We start from the raw sequence: 12758 nt of genomic DNA on the forward strand, positions 1-12758 counted from the left end.
TAACACCACTGTGTGACCCTGAGGAAGTCACTTCACCTGCCTGTGCTGCAAAAAACAAAAGTAATGTAACAAATTGTACCTCAGATATTGCAAGTTGCTGGAATAAAGGCATAAGTCAAATAGATAAATATGTATTATACACATAGGAACTATTCATTATTTTCAGTTAAGTCATCTGCAGCAAACCTTTATAAATGAGGGTTTCTCCTTTTTAGATAGTGCAAACTGTTTCTTCTTCATTGAGGTTTTCTCTTGGAGAGCTTTTTTCATTTCATTGAAAAATTAAAGCAGCAGCTGCCAAAATATGTAGCTTTTTTATTAATTTTTCAACAATGTGTAAAATAACTTTATAAAGTAATATCAAAGGTTTAAATACTGGTTATCCTTTTACACTAAAATATTACTAAAGAGATACAAAAAAGGTAAAATGCATATGTTGTTTTTCTTTAAGGAGATTAAATATTAATGAAGAAAGAAAAAAAAAACTAAAACAACCAAATGGGGCTATGCATATGAACTTAAAAGGTTTAAATAAAACAGAAATATATACCTTTATTTTTACTTCCTTAAGTTGTGGAGGGTGTATCCTGTAGCAAAGCCCTAACTTTTTTCGTGAAAGCCCGTTTCAGTCAATAAGTCTTAAAAACAGGTGTAAAGATATTGACAATAAGCTACGCAAACCCACCAAGACATGGAATCGTTTAAACCAAGGCGCTGCGCTACCTTCTTCCAGATCGGCACCAAGGCGTTCATATTTTTCCAAAGCAGTTCTGGTCTCCATGGGCATCTGTAGCTGAGTCGAAAAACACCATCCCATACTATTAGTTAACGATTAACACATTTCTATATGTATTGTAAGCATAAAATACAACTGATAATATGTTGCGCTTATTTATCTGGTGTACCGACATTTCTGCGTGTTTAACGGCTGAAATCCAACGTGGTTTGTGCCCTTCAGAATGAAAACAGTTTGCATTTACCTTTTTAATAAAAGGCGAGCTTTTAAGCCTGAGAAATCACCCCGTAAATGCACATGTTTAATTGCACATGTGTTAATATGTATGCTTACACAGTATTAAAAGACACTCAACAATTAACGTCATTTACCTTCGTTCCCGCGTTTGAGTCGTGCTGTAAATTCTTACTGCGAAATATAATTGACAAATAATTTGGTGAATGAACTTGTGAAGAAGGTGGAGATGGAGTATTACGTCACTTCATTAACGAAAATGGCGTGATGTGCGGAAGGGTGGGGGGAGTGTGGGGGTTGACGGAGAATGTTTTCTTCAGCGCTCTTTGGGGCTCTTCCTTGTTTTCAGTTCACGTGATTACGTAGGAGGCGTGATGACGCGATACGCGACTCCGCCTCCTCCATTACAGTATATGGACAAAAAAGAGGTTCCAGTTATGACCGTTACGCTTTGAATTTCGAAATGAAACCTGCCTAACTTTTGTAAGTAAGCTGTAAGGAATGAGCCTGCCAAATTTCAGCCTTCCACCTACACGGGAAGTTGGAGAATTAGTGATGAGTCAGTCAGTCAGTCAGTCAGTATATATATTGTCACACACGTGCAATTAGGAGGCATTCAAAGAGCCTAAAGGTGAGTGAACTATCGCGAGATATGAGTTGGTCATGTGGTACTTACCTGGATCTCTTCTTTCCACAGAAAACCAGAAGAAAAATAATTACCTTCACTTCCAGACATAAAAATGGCCACAACAACGTCACTTCTGGCCATCCTCAATGACATCACTTCCAGCACTTACAGACCACATCACTTCCGTCTCACCTCACTGACGTTACTTCCGGTTCCTGTTCTTAACGTCACTTCCTGCCAACCATTTCCTGTTCCCATAATCCTTTTTGTATAAATCCACCATTTTCTAAAAGTAAATCTGTCAAATGTTCTTGTAAATTCAAAGACTTTGATCTCTTTATTTCTTATATTGTCTTGTTGACTTTTGAGTTGTTTTTTCAGGTTAAAAGCCCACAATATACAGTAATCCCTCCTCCATCGTGGGGGTTGCGTTCCAGAGCCACCCGCGAAATAAGAAAATCCGCGAAGTAGAAACCATATGTTTATATGGTTATTTTTATATATTTTAAGCCCTTATAAACTCTCCCACACTATTATAAACATTTCACGCACAATTATACAGCATAAACCCTTTGTATTCTCTTAGATATTAGGTAAGATTCGTTGAAATTATGTATGTAAACACAGTTTACATACAGTAAAACCTAAATATTATTTTAAAGATATCGAGCGTCTCCCATATCAAATATGTTACAGCCATTACAACAGACAGGCCACCAGCAATAAATACGTACAATGCAAGAAAAATTGTATACAGTAAAATGTGTGTACAGTGACACTAAACTATGTACATGTAATAAGTACTGTACGTAAATAATTAATTATGGTTACTCACCAACAATGACACGACGACTTGTCCGATAACGATGAGTTTAATTTTACTGCATAACAAAGGATAGCGTTACAGCTCTTCTAAAGGAGCCTCTTCAGGCGACTGTGTAGCACCGCCGTTGTTCTTCTTCCAGCACTCTTTAATCCAAATCTCTAAAGCAGATTCCATCCAGACTGCTGCCTTATCACGTCCACTTGCAACTCGTTTTGCGCCCTGGTTAAAGGAAACTGCAGCCGTAGATCTTATATGCTTTTCCTCCTTTTTAAATAAAAAGAATCATGGACTCATTTATGCTGTAATGGTGTCCTGCAGCGGTGTAGCTGTTTCCTTCCTTCAACATATCCAAAACTTTTACCTTTTCTGCAATCATTTGCATCTTCTGTTGGCGCTTGGGCACGTTAATGCTGTATGAGTGAGATTACACTTCCTGGTTAACGCAGCACTCCGTCGCTGAGCCAATCAGCAGCACACAGGAACTTAACCGCGTGCTCTGATTGGGTAGCTTCTCAGCCATCCGCCAATAGCATCCCTTGTTTGAATTCAAATGGGCAAATCAACTGAGGAAGCACACGTACTGTAGACCGCAGACATCCGCGAAGCAGTGAAAAATCCGCGATATATATTCACATATGCTTACATTTAAAATCCGCGATGGAGTGAAGCCGCGAAAGACGAAGCGCGATATAGCGAGGGATCACTGTATATATATATATGGTATACAGTCTTAGAAAGCTTATTGAAAATTAGCAGCAGTGTCAAAAGAGGATATTGTTGTTAGCAGCTTTTAGATTCAGTGATCGAGCTGATTCATGAGTTGCGTTCTGCGACATCCAGATGAATTGGTATCTTTTTCTCTGACACATCAATGTCTCAGACGTCTTTGTCCCTCAGCTCTTTTAATGATTGTACAAAGCCCTTTTCCATTATCCAAGGTTCATAAAACTAAAATCATGGTTCCAAAATCATCATAAATGGAGGGCAACAGGGCAGCATACTTCTATAACTTATACATTGCTAATTAAAACATACATGCAGCATAGTGTCAGTTCTGCATTATAAATAGCAGCAAAAATGCAGAGCCAAGCAACACCTTAGATTTACAATGCTGCCAGGCTTTTACACTTTAAATTAATTATTCAACCATTCAGGTAATTCCTAAACAAACACAAAAACTTTAAAAGACAAGGTCCAATTTTCAGCAACTAAGTAATATATCTGCTGTTTTAACAAAACATTATGTTTCAGCACAGTGTGGTCATCCGAGGTTATGACAGGTCATGACAAAATAAATGTTGGAACACTAACCAACTGTCTCCCTGTTTACTTAAATGAATAAAAAAGAAAACAAATGCACAATAGCGTCAAAGCCACAACAAATGATAGCCTCCTTCAAGCATGGGGCAAAGTAATTCCATTATTTAGGCGACAGAGGAGCTCCATTTCTTCGGAGGCTCTGTCATGAAATGATGCCTCCTTCTGGGCTGTCATGATTTTATGGCCCAGGGACTGGAATGGGCAGAGTCAGTTGTCCTCACTGGACAAATTCTTGGCACTCTGGGGGAAAAAGGATGTCAATATAGTTAGTGACAGAACCCCATCTCAGCCCAGGGTGAATAAAGTATATTATGAAAGTCAGCTTTTTAAATATTACAAGAGAAATTCTTCCCCATTCTCCAATACTAGTTTGAAAGAATTAATGTATCCATTAATAATATTGTTGATCTATACGTAATTGACATTTGGCGATTCAAATTTGCTAAGATGCTGCGGTGGGTTGGCACCCTGCCCAGGATTGTGTCCTGCCTTGTGCCCTGTGTTGGCTGGGATTGGCTCCAGCAGACCCCCGTGACCCTGTGTTCGGATTCAGCGGGTTGGAAAATGGATGGATGGAATTTGCTAATATGTACAAATAGAATAAAACATAGTTCATTTCAGTCCATCTGAGTAAAATTAAAAACTTATAACAAGCATAGATTGAATCTTGTTGTTGCTTTTTATATAGTGCTTGCAGTTCCAAAATGACAATTTTTTTGTCTCCAGGACACACACCAAGTCAAAGATGCAGTCAAAAGCAGCTAAGAGTCTGTGGAAGTTAAGTGGTGATGAGTGCCTTTAGCATGTAGACTAAGCTGGAAGAAGTGTATTGAAGTTAAATTCATAATATTCTATCTACTGTATCTATCTATCTATCTATCTATCTATCTATCTATCTATCTATCTATCTATCTATCTATCTATCTATCTATCTATCTATCTATCTTACTTTTGATAGTGTGGATCTTTTGAACATTGGGAGCCACCATGCATAAATGTGTTATTACGCACGAGAGAATACAGATGTTATGTGAGTAAGGCTATGCTGAATGCACATGTCCACTACATCAGCTCACCACGCCACAATCGGGTCTCATCTGCCAGGCACATCTACAATATTTGGTTAGTCTGGACAAACTAATGCACAAAACAAGTTGTTAAGAAGTGAAGGCCTAAAAATCCTGATTGCAAATGCATTGAATGCTAAGAATAATTACATGCTGGCATCTGTCCCTGTGAAAAAGCTGGAGCTTACACTGTACACACACAGAAGCCTGTGCCTGAACCCAGACAGTGCGGATGCCTTCCAGGTTTGTCCCCGCATACACTTTGATTATTTTTAGAGGTGCGTGCATTGTGTTATGGGCTGTCCCTTCTGATGCTAAGCAGAATGGGGATCTAGAGTGATTGCCACTGTATGACATTCAAGGCTGATTGGCTGCTCAGTCAGCTCATATTTGTCACAGCAGGCAATGAAAAGGCAAGGACTTAAAAAGGGCAAATCCGGATTATTTCTTGTGGTGGAATAAAGCAAAGAATTAATTATGGCAGCCATAACCTCTCCTGTCCTTTTACTTTAAAATAATTTGAATTTCAAAATGAACCAAAAAGCAAACTGGATGGAAAACATTTTTATTTAACATTGAAGGTGATGGCAGATTAACAGGTAATTCAAAAAATACTCTTACTTTTATGAAAGATAAAAAGTGTTTTAAAATACATAATAGTTGCAGTAGCAGGAATCAGGTTGCCAGTCCATTGCAAGGTCCATTCACACACATCTACGCTACTATGTTTTCATTTGCAAACAGTGTTTTTAAATGAAATGAAAATGATCTCTGTCCACACTAGTGTTTTCATAATGTTCATGAAAGTATCCAAAAACACATTCCCCTGTGCTTACTACACAGGGCATGCAGGTAATGGTGGAAAAATCCTTAAAGAAGTGGTAACGCTGCTGGCCAAAGAAATTATCGCAAAATTGTAGTGATTGGTATTTGCCTTTTGTGCATTTATACAATATTCAAACTGTACAAAAAGCAATTTAGATGCATACAGGGATGTAACACAACAAGCTCCATGGAAAGCTTCTCTTCTGTGTCTGCTATGTTGGAATTTGGTTTTCTTCCATGAAGGGTGACCAGTCAGGGAATGAGACATTGTAATGAACAGAATCCAATAACAGTGTTGCAAGACAGCATCTCCAAGGGTAATGCAAGGCGAAAATTGTATTTAGAGCGAGGCCAGGACAAACTGGAAGATCAAAAAGACACAAGAGTGAACACAGTGCTGGCAAAAACGACAAATGAAACTCAAAGTGAGAAGGAGATGAAAAAAATTCAGATATGAACAGCAGTAGGTTTTGCACCTTAGGAACGAAGTTATCTGAACTATTCTATAACATTCCAGCAATTATTTATCACTCTTATGCTGATCTTTATGATCATAAAATAGGTCATTATGATAGCAATTGATGAGAGGATAATTAATTGCAGATTTATGGTATTTGAGGGTTCCTTTAGAGTGCCTCTTTCTCTTGCACGATTTGGCTCAAAAACATCTCATAATAGGATTAACTTTCGAGTTTGGTATTTTTCCATCCAGCTGTTTTAGCTCTAGACCATCCTCAAGAAACTGTAACACACAGACACACACAAAGACAGACACACACCCATCATCAAGATATCAATGTTTTTGGTATCAGGGTACCCTAAAACATCAAGATCCGTCAAAAACTGGAGATCAAATTTTTCATGAATCTAAAGCTTTCGCTCCTCCCACATAGACAATAGGTTATTGTAGGGGAATAGTGCAAAGCAAAAAATACATTTAACACTAGAATCCCTGAAGCCTATGAAAAAACTCGTAATCCTGGGCCACCTTATATTCTTTTGCATCTCTCCATTAGCATGTTTTGTTTTGTAAATGTGTTGATAAGCACAAGCAGCAAGCAGACTGCTTTCTCATCCCCTCCACCGCCGCAGCTCAACTCGTGCAAAAGTTCTCCCAGCTCAAGTCTGTTTATCTAGGTGTGAGGTGCCTGGAGTTGTATAGGCTAAATAATATATAATTATTAGGAACACATGCATTTCACATGTGTTCCGTATCTACAATGATCTATGTAAATGTTGGATGACAGGAAATGCGAGAAATGCATTTGCACAATACCCTGACGAGCTCGGCATTCCCTGCTGTTTCGGTGAAGGACATGCGTGGGACAGATTGGTAGGATGACACCTGACCTCTTGCTGCATCCAAACGGTTCCATCTTTCTCCTTTACGCCTGGTGCAGCTGCATTGTTCTTTGTGTGAATGGACATTCTTGTGGGGAGGACTTCTGTTCTGTCTCTCTGATGTAGAACCCTCGTCCTCATTTGAGTTCACCTCTGTTATAGCACATCTTTATTTGAAAACAGCAGTGTCAGATCGAGGGGAGCATCAACGTGACTGAGAGAATAAAACTGAATAAAAAAAAAAAAAGGTAATGTTTACAAGTACCATAAATTTACACCGGCTGTTACGGGCTCAAATCAAATTCTCGCTTTTATTGTATAATAGTAACAATAAGAGCAACTCACTACTCAAAACGGTAATTCTGGGAAGCGACAAGGCTCAAACCCACGACCTCTTGATTATGAGTCAGCAGTTCTTTCCTCTGCACCACCCAAGCGGTCATGTCAGCGTTGTACCCTCACCCAATTTCTTTATCTTCGGTTATATTCTTGAATAAAAGTGCACTTGTGTTGTTATACTTCTACATTTTATGAAAATGTTTATTTGATATTCGGACTTCAGTTTTGACACATTATACACTTCATGTCAAAATTTTGCCGTTAGTACTACAAAATAAAAAAAGTTTGTTTTAGGTATGTGTTCAACAGTTCTTGATTTCTCGCATTTCCTGTCATTCTACATTTACATATATCGTTGTAGACATGGAACACACACAAAATGCATGTGTTCCAAATAACAATATATTATTATTTACCCTATACAACTCCAGACACCTTACACACAGATAAACAGACTTGAGCATGGAGAGCTTTTCGTCCAAGTTGAGCTGTAGCGGTGGGGATGTTGGAATAGCAGGCTGCTTGTGCTGATCGACACAGTTACAAAACAAAAGACGCTAATGGAGAGGTGCGAAGGAATTTAAGGTGGCCCAAGATTATGAGTTTTTTCGTAGACTTCATGGATTCTAGTGTTAACAAAAGAAGATTCATTCTCTCTAGGTGCCCTTATAGCAATGTGAGTGGTATAAAGTGCTTCATAGATACAGAACGCCAGAAATGACTGGAAATTGCCTTTTAATATTGGCAACAGCATGTGATGTTGTGGATATGTATTCCCACACCATACTAAGACTGGATGTTGCACTTCATTGGTTGGTTAAAGGCTTCCAGCACAGTGGGCATGACTTAGTGAAGTGTGGCTGCGATATTCCTGACCTGTTGGCCCGTTTCATGAGAAGTGACAACAAATGGCTGATATAAACTGACAAGAAAAAGAAAAAAGTCTTTAAGTTCAAATATGCAGCATTGGTCCTCGTAAAAGGGAACTCAAATGGAGTCTGTATATCATATTCATCACATTTGAGCTTTAACATGTTTGTCTCGTCAACACACATTTTAAAAAAAGAGTTATCATTTTGCATTTCCCTACTTGATTAAGGGTGTCAGTCATTTCAAACTTTCTCAAAAATGTTTCATACACACAGGTCAGAGTTGCCATTAATATACGCATGTTCCCCCTTCTTTTATAAATCCTGACGTTTGTGCAGGAAGTTGTGTACACACATTTCCAGCCTCCTTTTGTGTGTGCGCATGCTTTAAAAATGAGGCCCCAGATGAATACTAAAATCCGCCTTTAGATTTGCACTGAAAATAAATAAATTTGATTGCTGCTTCTACTGTGGGAGCTTATGGAGGTGGAAGTTTGTTAGAGTGCATTTTTGAGGGACAATGACATGACACAGCTTATTGTTTAATTTAAGTAAAGGACAGCGGGGTGTGTTCAGGTTTCACTCTTACAATCTTCTCCTTTGCAGTTACACCATCAGGAAGCAATCAAGTTTTGCAAGAGTTTTATTAATTCTGTTCCAATAGCTGATAAGGGAACTTGTAAAAAAGCAGTCCCATAAAATAAATAATTCTCTGATTTTATCAAAATTCAGTTAGTTTGGATGCTTGCTTAACAACATGTTTTTTCTTTGCCTTTGTGATAAAGTTTCTAGTAGAAGGGTGTTGCCACCATGTTAGCCATTATGGATACAATGAGAAGTTGAGCAATATGACACCTTTTATTGGCTAACTAAAAAGATTACAATATTCAAGCTTTCAAGGCAACTCGGGCCCCTTCTTCAAGCAAGATGTGATACAGAAACTGAAATTCCCTGTGTTTATGTAGACACTAGGACAAATATGGCATTGGAAAACCATTAAGTGGGTCATTTTAAATGTAAAAAATTAATAGACCTCTCCACGCTAAGATTCACTTAGCGGGAGAAGAAGACAATGTACTTTATAGTCAAGATCTTTTGCTAAGGTAACTCTCCAACAAAGTCTTTTGAATTTTTGATGAGTTTTTCCATACAATGTGGATCTGAGGTTGTTGAGCTTCATTTCTGAGGTTATTAATCACAAGATAATATTTTTGATATTTGATTCTTTCCCGGTGGTCTTAGCCCTCTGACAGTCACTCCCAGAAGTTTAAAAAATGATAAAAAATTTTGAATGGAGTACATTTTAAATTAGTTGAAACTAAAATGAAACTTTTCCGATGGCTTTTTCTTTTTTTTTCTCACACTCTGTTGTTTTGTCAGTTCTTTACGTGTTGGTTGCCACCATAGGATGGCTGGAGGTCGAGACCTGAGATGCCATCAGGTCAACAGTTTTTTCCACTTCATAGTTGTTGAGTGAATGCATTCATTTTTTGATATGTGCTCCTACTGTTCACATTAGTGTCCCTAGTATGCATTAATGATGTCACTAAAATTGCTTTTCAAGAATACCAACTTTGTACGTGAAGCAGTATAGAATGACTTGATCTCAGTCTTTTACATGACATTAGAGAGGGATGGGCCCCTAGTTCATAAACTTGGAATGAAAGCCAGCAAAGGTCCAAATGAGCCTTGGAACTAAACATCCAACAGCTACAGTACCATCGTTAGACTGTTTTTCTGGTTCTATCAATTGCAAGTGGCACATTATGATTCCAGAGCAGAACATTTCGACTTTTGCCATTTGCAGCACAGCAGAGGCCTCATTAAATAGGCTTGATTGAAGGAGCTTTGCAGGGCACAGATGAGTCACTTCAGCTCCCTACCCTGCCTTTGACCTAAATTCAGGTATGAAAGTGTTAAGCTGTCCTCGCTGGGCTCTCCTGAGGCACTCCTTGCACTTTCTGCTTCTGGTTAAGCCAAAAAAATCTTTGCTTCTACACTCACTTCTGCCAGAACATGCTGTTCTTAAAGTGCAAGAAAGATTTAAGGAGTAACTTTGAAGAGGAGTAAATATGAAGGGTAAGGTGTTATACATTAACTAAGAAAAGAGACAAAATTGCCAATAAAAATTTAAAAATGCTTTCATTTATAGAAAAGAAAACCTGTTAAGATTTATGTGCTTTTCTATTTATTTAAAGAATGTATAGATGCAATGTAAAATATGTAGATACCATACTGTTATTTTACTTGTAACTGTCCTCGATACACATTGCAGTTTTTACAGCAGCTGTTCAGAATACATAACATTCTCAGACCTGCTTAATCTACTACACAGATTTAACTATTTTGGTTTTAGTGCAGTGTAGAGCCACTAATTGTATGGGGTTAAAGGGGGAGATGTGAGTTAAAGTGAGGCTGGTTGTCAAGTTTTAAATGAATAAATAACAGCAACACTAGCATCTTTGGGTGGGGTGTGGTAGTGTGGTCTGAGCGGCTTCAGTGCGAGATGCAGGAGCAGACGGCACTTCGGGCACACATGCAGGAACGCCCGTGTATCTCATTAGCGTTGGGGCTGTGACTTCTACAGCTGCGCTTCATCCCACTTTAAAAAGTGAAGCATGAGTGTTAGGAGAGGAGGAATAAAAGACAGGAAGATTGAAGAAAAGAATATTGGTTAAAGAAAGGAGGCAGGAGTGACAGAGAACGAGTGCAAGATGAGAGGAAGCAGGCAGAAGGGAATGAAGCCCCAGAAAGGAGCACATGGCCAACACTTAGATAGATAGATAGATAGATAGATAGATAGATAGATAGATAGATAGATAGATAGATAGATAGATAGATAGATAGATAGATACTTTATTAATCCCAAAGGGAAATTCACATACTCCAGCAGCAGCATACTGATACAAAAAACAATATTAAATTAAAGAGTAATAAAAGTGCAGGTAAAAACAGACAATAACTTTGTATAATGTTAACGTTTACCCCCCCCCCCCCCCCGGTGGAATTGAAGAGTCGCATAGTTTGGGGGAGGAATGATCTCCTCAGTCTGTCAGTGGAGCAGGACAGTCACAGCAGTCTGTCGCTGAAGCTGCTCCTCTGTCTGGAGATGATACTGTGCAGTGGATGCAGTGGATTCTCCATGATTGACAGGAGCCTGCTCAGTGCCCGTCGCTCTGCCACGGATGTCAAACTGTCCAGCTCCATGCCTACAATAGAGTCTGGTTTCCTCACCAGTTTGTCCAGGCATGAGGCGTCCTTCTTCTTAATTCAGCCTCCCCAGCACACCACCGCGTAGAAGAGGGCGCTCGCCACAACCGTCTGATAGAACATCTGCAGAATCTTATTGCAGATGTTGAAGGACGCCAGTCTTCTAAGGAAGTATAGTCGGCTCTGTCCTCTCTTGCACAGATCATCAGTATTGGCAGTCCAGTCCAATTTATCATCCAGCTGCACTCCCAGGTATTTATAGGTCTGCATCCTCTACACACAGTCACCTCTGATGATCACAGGGTCCATGAGGGGCCTGGGCCTCCTAAAATCCACTACCAGCTCCTTGGTTTTGCTGGTGTTCAGGTGTAGGTGGTTTGAGTCACACCATTTAACAAAGTCCTTGATTAGGTTCCTATACTCCTCTTCCTGCCCATTCCTGATGCAGCCCACGATAGCAGTGTCATCAGCGAACTTTTTCACGTGGCAGGACTCTGAATTGTATTGGAAGTCCGATGTATATAGGCTGAACAGGACCGGAGAAAGTACAGTAACCTGCGGCGCTCCTGTGTTGCTGACCACAATGTCAGACCTGCAGTTCCCGAGACGCACATACTGAGGTCTGTTTGTAAGATAGTCCATGATCCATGCCACTAGATATGAATCTACTCCCATCTCTGTCAGCTTGTCCCTAAGGAGCAAAGGTTGGATGGTGTTGAAGGCGCTAGAGAAGTCCAGAAACATAATTCTTACAGCACCACTGCCTCTGTCCAAGTGGGAGAGTGATCGGTGTAGCATATAGATGATGACATCCTCCGCTCCCACCTTCTCCTGGTATGCAAACTGCAGAGGGTTGAGGGCGTGTTGGACCTGTGGCCTCAGGTGGTGAAGCAGCAGCCACTCCATGGTCTTCATCACATGTGACGTCAGAGCGACAGGCCGGAAGTCGTTCAGCTCACTAGGACGTGATACCTTTGGGACTGGGGTGATGCAAGATGTTTTCCAAAGCCTCTGGACTCTCCCCTGTTCCAGGCTCAGGTTGAAGATGCGCTGTAGAGGACTCCCCAGCTCCAACGCACAGACCTTCAGCAGTCGTGGTAATACTCCATCTGGACCCGCTGCTTTGCTGGCACGAAGTCTCCTCAGCTCTCTGCTCACCTGTGCTGCTGTAATTGTGGGAAGGGGCTGAGGGATCACTCCTATTGAGTGACTAGGGAGTAGAAGAGACCATTATGCTCAGAGCGGGCTCTCGCCAGGAGGAGCTAACGAATGGCAGCTGTGGGAGAACGGGCCTTGTGGAATGCCGTGGGATAGGCGGTGGGGATTACGGGCCATAATAAATAGATGTCTGCACCTGCTGGTG

This window comes from Erpetoichthys calabaricus, chromosome 7, assembly GCF_900747795.2.
Source record: "Erpetoichthys calabaricus chromosome 7, fErpCal1.3, whole genome shotgun sequence".
In the NCBI taxonomy this organism is placed as follows: domain Eukaryota; kingdom Metazoa; phylum Chordata; class Cladistia; order Polypteriformes; family Polypteridae; genus Erpetoichthys; species Erpetoichthys calabaricus.